Source organism: Mustela erminea, chromosome X (genome assembly GCF_009829155.1).
Source record: "Mustela erminea isolate mMusErm1 chromosome X, mMusErm1.Pri, whole genome shotgun sequence".
In the NCBI taxonomy this organism is placed as follows: Eukaryota; Metazoa; Chordata; class Mammalia; order Carnivora; family Mustelidae; genus Mustela; species Mustela erminea.
This window is the reverse complement of record NC_045635.1, coordinates 19,777,718-19,786,094: the sequence shown is the minus strand read 5'-3', so window position 1 is coordinate 19,786,094 and position 8,377 is coordinate 19,777,718. Positions and strand designations below refer to the sequence as shown.

Here is an 8,377-nt window from a genome sequence, read left to right as displayed (position 1 = left end):
ATACCTCTCCATGAAGTCATTCACCTAATATGCTATTTTTGTTTGTCTGCTCCCAGGACTGGCCATGTTCCACAAAGAACCACTGCATAGACACTGGATAAGAAACAATTGCTCTGAAATGTCAATTCACTCAGACGCCCTGGAGACACAAAATCTCTCCAATACCAGGAGAACAAAAGAAGAAAGAGAATGAGAGAGTGAGTTCAGGTCATGTGTCCAGCCTTAGAATAACCAAGAATGGAGACAGAGATGGCTGCTAGCAAGGACCAGAGGACTAAGAGAAAGAAGGAGTGATGGAGTGATTCTGGCTAAAGTTGACAAGTGAACAAGGAGATACGGTTAGGGCCCGGGCAGTCTGGAGTCCTGTCCACCACCTACAGTTGTCTTTCTGGGAGGGCAAAGTACTGGTGCGCATGCGCAGTGGTGGTGGCGGCGGGGCATGTAATTGAACCGCTGGGACTTCTCGCTAGTTCCCAGCTTCCCTGAAAACCCTGCCCTGACTAGCGTCTGCCAGAAACACTAAGACGAGATGACCATTCCTAGGTTCTGTCCCCTTTCCTCCACCACACCAAATTCATGCTGAGGTCACCAATGATCTTCATGTCCAAGGACTTCTTTTTAGTCCTTATTTTTCTTTTCTTTTTAAAACATCTTTTTTTTTAATATTTTATTTTATTTGACAGACAGATTACAAGTAGGCAGAAAGGCAGGCAGAGAGAGAGAGAGGAGGAAGCAGGCTCCCTGCTGAGCAGAGAGTCCGATGCGGGGCTCGATCCCAGGACACTGGGATCATGACCTGAGCCGAAGGCAGAGGCTTTAACCCACTGAGCCACCCATGCGCCCCAAGTCCTTATTTTTCTTGACCTGATGGCCACTCCCTCCTTTCTGAGAAACTCTCTTTTCCTTTCAGCTCAGTGGCTCCACACCCTCCTTGTTTTTCTCCTGGTCTTCTAGTCACTTCCCAGTCATCTCTCTGCCCTCTACTTTCTTTGAGATTCCTAGGCCCTCCTCTTACCAGCTTCTCCCTCCCCAGGCAACCTCCACTATCCCCAGGCCTTCACTTCCCATTGACATTCTGACTCCTAAGTTTAAATCTCCCGCTCCTGAGTACGCAAATGCCTACTTGACATTCAGGGACCCCTTCAAGGTATACATGCCTGAAGTTATACTCCCTCTTCCCACCCAAATTCTTCTGTTCCAGCATTGTTCCCTTCCTTAGAAAATCAAAGTTCTGCTGACCGGGTTGCTTCGTCTATGAACCTAGCTGTCATCCTCAACACCTCCCTCTCTGTCACCTCTCACACTCCATCGATCATCAAATCTTTTGATTCTCTGTCCTAGGTATCTATCTGTTGAACCCTTCTGCTTCTCTCCACCCCGACCACCACCACTCTGGCCAGGCCTACCTTACTTCTCACCTGGGCTGTTGCCGTGTCCTTATAACTGGTCTCCTGGTATTTTCTCTTGCCCCTCAATCCATTCTTTCATCCACTATAGCCTAAGTGATCTTTAAAAGTATAAATATGGGCATACCACTGTCCTTCGGTGGCCTAGAAGGCCCTATCTAGCCTAGCCCTCCATCTCTTCTTGTACAGCACTAGCCCTTATTCTGGTGGCTCCAACAATACTGGACTTAGTTTAACTTCTTAAAACACAACACTTGGACTGCCTACAGCTTTTGGAAAAGCTCTTCCGTCTTTCTGCGGGGCTACTTCCAGCCCCGCTGACCTGAGGCAGCTAACCCCGGCTCGTTCTTAGAGTCTGCCTTACACATCACATCCTCAGGGAAAACTTCCCTGACCGTCCAGAAGGAGTAGATCTCCTTTTAGTCATTCTCAGAGAGCCATGAAGTACTTCAGAGCACACTGCATACCTGAGTTAATTAATAGCAATCTTTGGTTAATGCCAGACTTCCTCTTGTGGTTCTAAGTTCCATAGTGGCAGAGCCCATGCCTGTTTGTCCACCACTGAGGTCTCAGTTCCTAGCTGACAGCAGGGTCCCCAGAAAACCCTGCATAGTAACTGAGTCTCTGAATATTCCCAGCCGCCATTACCCCAACACTCTCACCAAAGCACTCTCGCTGAATTGAAAATACCCTATTGAGTCCTCTTCCATTAGCTCCCTATTGCTTCTGTGACAAATGGCCACAAACTCTGTGGCTTAAAACAGCACAAATTTATTCTCTTACAGTTCTAGAGGTCAGAAGTACTAAAATCAAGGAATCAGCAGGGCCGCATTCTTTCTGAAAGCTCTGAAGGAGAATCTACGTGCCTTCTCTGCTTTCGAGAAGCTTCCCTTCTGTAAGAACCTTTGTAATGACACTGGGCCCATCCAGATAATCCAGAATCATCTCGGTCTCAAGACCCTTAGCTTAATCATACCTGCAAAGTCCCTTTAGCCATGTGAAATAACACAGTCACAGGTTCTGGGGATAAACAGGTGGACATTTTGGGCAGGGGGCGTTCTTCAGCCTATCCACACGTCCTATGCCTCAGAGGGTAAAATTTTTGCCAAGTTTTCTGGAACAAATCCTGAACTTTGCTATGAAAACTCATGCACCAGACACACTTTATACGTGTCACAATACTGACCACATCACAACTCTCTTTCTCCTAGACCCCTATGTAAGTGAGCTTCGATTAGTCAGTCCTTGAGTATGCACATATACTCCATAGTGTCCACACAGACACAGTTCCCAGGGGCGCTTAGAGTATCTTTCCAGATTTCTGTCCCCTTGGTGAGGAAAGCAGAGTCATGGCGAAGGGATGGAAAGAAGCTGGCGAAGCAGTTGAGGTGACCTTGCCTTTCTTTGATGCCCGAGTCCAACCCGCCCAGCTGCAACTCTCCCTTCCAAGCTGTCGCTTTCTTGAGAAGCTGGCTGATGGGATGGTCCCAAGCTAGGTCGTGTGGAAGAGTCTTAGCAAGAAGCTGTGGCCGAACATTTTTAGATATGCTTCTAATTTGTACAACGACGTTCAGAACGTGCACAAATATTTGGCAATGGGTGTGGAAGCAAAAAGAGTTTCATGATCCAAATAATTTGCATCTTAAATACTTGACTTAATGGGTATGAACATTCTGGAGATGAGAGAGCCCGATCGTCAAGGTGCCACGTACAGACCGTTCACCGCAGAGCTGGGGTGGGTGGGAACACTCGGTGGCCCGGGCACAGTCTCTCGTCTTGTGTCACAGTTGCCATTACATGCTGTTCCCAACTGTTATGGGAATCAAACAGCAGATATTGCTTCTGGCAGTACTCGATGTCCTAGTAAGGAGTGACTCTCTTGTTCCTAGCAGGCACAATCTGGTTTTTTGAGGAAGCAAAGACGGGTGTGTTTTTCTCTCGTGGCATCTATTCCCCCGTAGTAACTGTGTCTCAGTTCTTCGATTCTTGGTCTCTTCTAGACATTATCACTTTATGGGTGTTCTGGTTTTCCCCGCAAGTTCTGATTCTTTACCCATGAAAGATTTCCGAGGGGACAAGAAGTAACTGAAAACACTTTGTCTATACTCTTACCTTTATCCTTAAAATAATAAATATCCCTACCAAGGAAAGCTCTAGGTAAGTTGTGCTAAGTTACTTATTCCTGAGATGGGCACACCTTTAGTGTGATCTAGTCATGATGTTTTAGAGCTTGGAGGCTAGAGAGCATCTGGTCCACCCCCTCATTTTACAAATTAGGAAGTTAAGGGATAGACACCTAAGGAAACTGTCCAAGGACATACAGGTCAGGGTTACTGACAGCTTCATAAAGCCATATAAAGTATCAACCAAGATTCTACATAAGCAGTTGATAACCGTCATGAATACAGCTTCCACATAATAAATCCAGTCTTCATTGTTTTAAAGATTTGTGATAATTTGACCTGAGCTAGGCCAAAGTTTACTTCAAACATTCTATGAAAGAAAAGCTTACTAAGCTATTAATGGTGTTAAGAAGATCATAGAACATATAGTTTACCTATGTCTATTAACAAACTGTTGAAAGGACATTCGCCTTTAACTCGTGAAACTCTACTTCTGGTTTAAAAACAAATCATTAAAAAGGGCCTTGCAAAACTTCAGCCTCGAGTCATCTTGTTATTTAATCCTTATTGTGTACTTGCAATTTAAAAAAATAATTTCTTCTCAACAATGAACCTGAGAACTTCCATTGATCAAGCCTGATTATACCTATTGACTCAGAAGAAGGGTTTAACTGCACGGCTTCAAAGTGAATCAGAAATTGTGTGACAAGGCCAACTCTTCCAGAACAAATGCCTTCCTTCACCTTGAATGAATCTTGGATGCTTTCCCTTTGATGAACAGGGAGGGCGAGTGTTCAGGAATTTGTTTTTCCCCCCAATAATGATGCAGTAGTTTTTTTTTTAAAGGATTTTATTTATTTATTTGACAGAGAGACAGCAAGAGAGGGAACATAAGCAGGGGGAGTCGGAGAGGGAGAAGCAGGCTTCCTGCCAAGCAGGGAGCCCGATGCAGGACTCGATCCCAGGACACTGGGATCATGACTGGAGTGAAGGCGGACACTTAACAACTGAGCCACCCAGGTGCCCCCTGATGCAGCACTTTTAATGGCCACCCCTATTTATACACATCAAAATCTGTTCAGATGAAAACTGACAAGATAAGTCATGACCAGGCACTGGGTCTTTGGAGGGAGTCCCTTGCCCTTCCTGCCTGCAGCCCCACATACCAGAGTCCTAGGCTATCCTGTTCTGTCACTCAGCCTTCTGGGAAGTAGCCAATGTGACCAGATTTGCATTAAACTCTGGACCCCCAAGCAAGACATTCAAGAAAAGTCTAAATTTTTCTTAATTACAAAATCAAACCAATTCCTAGTGGAAAATTCCTTCCCTCATTTAGGACAGGGAATATTATCCAGTGCTAGGTACTTGTCAGAGAATCTAGCTTTGAGGTGGTTCCCTGCATATTTTTTGTGTTCCCTATGATTTTATCTCCCTCTTCCTTCCCTTGCAGTTACGATTGCCAGGTAAAATACAGGGCGCCCAGTAGAAGTTGAATTTCAGTAAACAACAAATGGGTTTTTAGTACAAGTATGTCCTATGCACTATTCAGAACATATTTCTACTTTAAAAACCTATTTGTATATACATTTAAATGTGCTACAGTTACCAATCGTTACGTAAAAAGTTAGCATAAATTAACAATTCTACCAAATCTGTGATCTCCCTACAACTGCATGAATCTTATTATCAGAGTTCTGAAAGATCTGTCATGATTGAGCACTAATGCATAGAATTCTTGAATCATTATAATGTGCACCTGTAACTAATATAACACTGTACAGTAACTATACTGGAATTAAACCTTAAAAAAAACTTAATAAAAATTGAACACAAGTTTAAAAAAAAAATAAAAACCTACTTGTTGATTATCTGAAATACAAGTTTCACTGGGTTTCCTGTATTGATGGTTTTTCTGTTTGGCTTTTTGTTTTTCTAAATGTGGCAACCTCACCGATTGTCCTCTTCCTTTTTTTTTTTTTTTAAAGATTTTATTTATTTATCCGACAGACAGAGATCACAAGTAGGCAGAGAGAGAGAGGAGGAAGCAGGTTCCCCGCTGAGCAGAGAGCCCGATGTGGGGCTCGATCCCAGGACCCTGGGATCATGACCCGAGCCGAAGGCAGCGGCTTAACCCACTGAGCCACCCAGGCACCCCCAATGTCCTCTTCTAACGGTTTTGTTCTTTCTCCTAAAATTTTCTTTCAGTGGGCTTTCTTCCCAACATCATTCACCTCTTGAAGGACAGTTTTTCTCCCCTTTACCTCCTGCTCTTGTTTGGTCAGGGTATTAATTTGTCAGGGTATTAATTTTTAGTGATTTTGAATTGTGATGGGCAGTATCAGGCTTCTGTATAAAAGGGCTCAGAGACATACATCAGGTAAACTTGAATAGGGCCTGTGTGAAGCCATCTGTTCTTTTTTTTTTAAAAGATTTTATTTATTTAGTTGAGAGAAAGAGAGAGAAGGAGCATGAGCAGGGGCGGGGGGAAGGCGGCAGGGGCAGAGGGAGAAGCAGACTTCCCACTGAGTGGGGAGCCCGATGTGGGGACTCAACCCCAGGACCCTGGGATCATGACCTGAGCAGAAGGCTGCTACTTCATAGACTGAGCCACCCAGGCGCCCCAAACCATCTCTTCTGAAGTTTTGCCCTTAGCAAGTACCCCTTTGAGTTGAGCACTGCCTTCTCTAACTGGTACTTCTAAAACACCTCTGGGAAACATGAACACAAGTCACTAAGAGCTTAGTAGAAATGGTAGTAATGATTTTTAAATTTTATCTCCACCTGATTTTTAAAAGTCAAGTCCTTTTTGGAAGTAGAACATGCATATACAAGTATGTCCAATTAATAAATGCACAGCTGGATGAATTTCCCCAAATTGAACGTCCTCAAGGAACCAGCACCCAGATTAAGAAATAGAAAATTAGGAGGGAAATCCTGTCACACGCTACAATATGTATGAACATTATAACTGTGTGAAATAAACCAGTCACCAAAGAGTAAATGCTGTACGATTCCACCTGTATAAGGTATCTAGAGAAGTCAAATTTATAGAAATAAAAAGCAGAAAGGTGGTTACCAGGGGCTGGGGGTAGGAAAATGAGGAAAAGTGAGTTATGGTATAATAGGTACAGAGTTTCCGTTTTACAAGATGAAAAAGTTCTGGAGACCTACTTCACAACAATGGGAATACCTACACTTAACACTACTGAACTAGACACTTAGAAACCATTAAGGTGGTAGATTTTATGATATGTATTCCTTACCACAATTTAAAAAAAGAAACACATAATATTACCAGCTCCCCAGAAACCCTCATGCCCCCTCCCAGTCCATTCTGCCTGTCCAGGATAACCACTATTCTGATCTCCAGAAAGAGCCGGTCTTCTCTTAAAAAAATCCTAGAGTTAGTAGGAAAAAAGTTGATCTTTCCCGTTTCCTTCTGACAGGGAGAGTCCTTCAAATCAGACAAGGATTTGATCGTGCCTACCACACTGCCTGGCATACAGCAGAAGTAGCTCAAGGGGCACCTGGGTGGCTCAGAGGGTTAAGCGTCTGCTTCCGGCTCAGGTCATGATCTCAGGGTCTTGGGATCGAGCCCCGCATTGCGATGGAGCCCCGTGTCAGGCTCAGCAGGAAGACTGCTTCTCCCTCTGCTTCTGCTTTCTGCTCCCCCTGCTTGTGCACACACACACACACACACACACACGCACACACACACACAGAGACAAATAAAATCTTAAAAAAAAAAAAATTACCTCAAAAACGCTTGCTGATTCCACGTGGACTGGGAGCCTCAGGCTGCCGGTGTCAGAGGTGCTGAGGGAAAGGCAAGGGCGCCCGAGAAGGGAGATACAAGTGCTGGAAACAAAAGACAGCTGCTCCGCAATCTTGCCAAAGGTGAGCCCTGTGTACTCATTACAGGTTTGTTTACTGATGGGGCCTTTTTTTTTTTTTCCCCTCTTCACTGTGTTGACAACATGACCTGTAGGTTCATATTTGAATCCAGCTCAAAGTATATATTTATTTTTTGTTACTGTGTGCACAGCACTAAGTGCTTATTTTCTTTTTAAGATTTTATTTATTTATTTGACAGACAGAGATCACAAGTAGGCAGAGAGGCAGGCAGAGAGAGAGGAGGAAGCAGGCTCCCCGCCAAGCAGAGAGCCCGATGCGGGACTCGATCCCAGGACCCTGAGATCATGACCTGAGCCAAAGGCAGCGGCTCAACCCACTGAGCCACCCAGGCGCCCAAGTGCTTATTTTCTTACCGGGGTGTTTAGTGCCACTGCGTAGGGCGGGAGACAAAACGGATGTGTTTGCTGATGCCTGCCTCCACATTTCTCAGGGGCGACTTCAAAACTCAAGGAAATGGAGGTTCGCCTCATTTGACAACTGCCGTAATATTTGATCCACTGACTTTCCGAGAACATCCCTTTCCAAGAGGGCAGTGGAATGACAATACTGTAAACACTGACTAAGAAAATGGATACAATCCAGCAAATGATGACTTTTTCTCATGATGGGCTGCAGACACCACTGTGCGCAGCAGTGGTAACACCAACGGCTCAGCTGATGCCAGGAAGGAAAAAAGGAGGATAAAACTGTTCTTCTGGCCCACAGATGGCAGTGACGGGGGGAGAGTTCAACAGTCTGTGGGCAGGTACGCTGGGGACCTCGGAAACAAATGGTATTGCCCTATTATCCTAAGGATTAGTTATTTACATTATTATTGGGTCTCAGATCCAGTGATTCCTTTAGAAACCCTCCTGTATGAACCCGAAATGAAACCCAGAGGGTACACTACATACCGCTATGCGTAACTGTAAAAAGTAATAACAACGGGCGCCT

General features: G+C 44.6%; 1 non-coding gene across 1 annotated transcript; it reads left to right on the top strand.

The window, feature by feature from the left end:
• Positions 1 to 8,024: 8,024 nt before the first annotated feature.
• LOC116583829 lies at positions 8,025 to 8,111 on the top strand. The gene has a single exon (XR_004282925.1). It is a non-coding gene; the product is annotated as a small nucleolar RNA SNORD35 (small nucleolar RNA).
• The last annotated feature ends 266 nt before the right edge of the window (positions 8,112 to 8,377 follow it).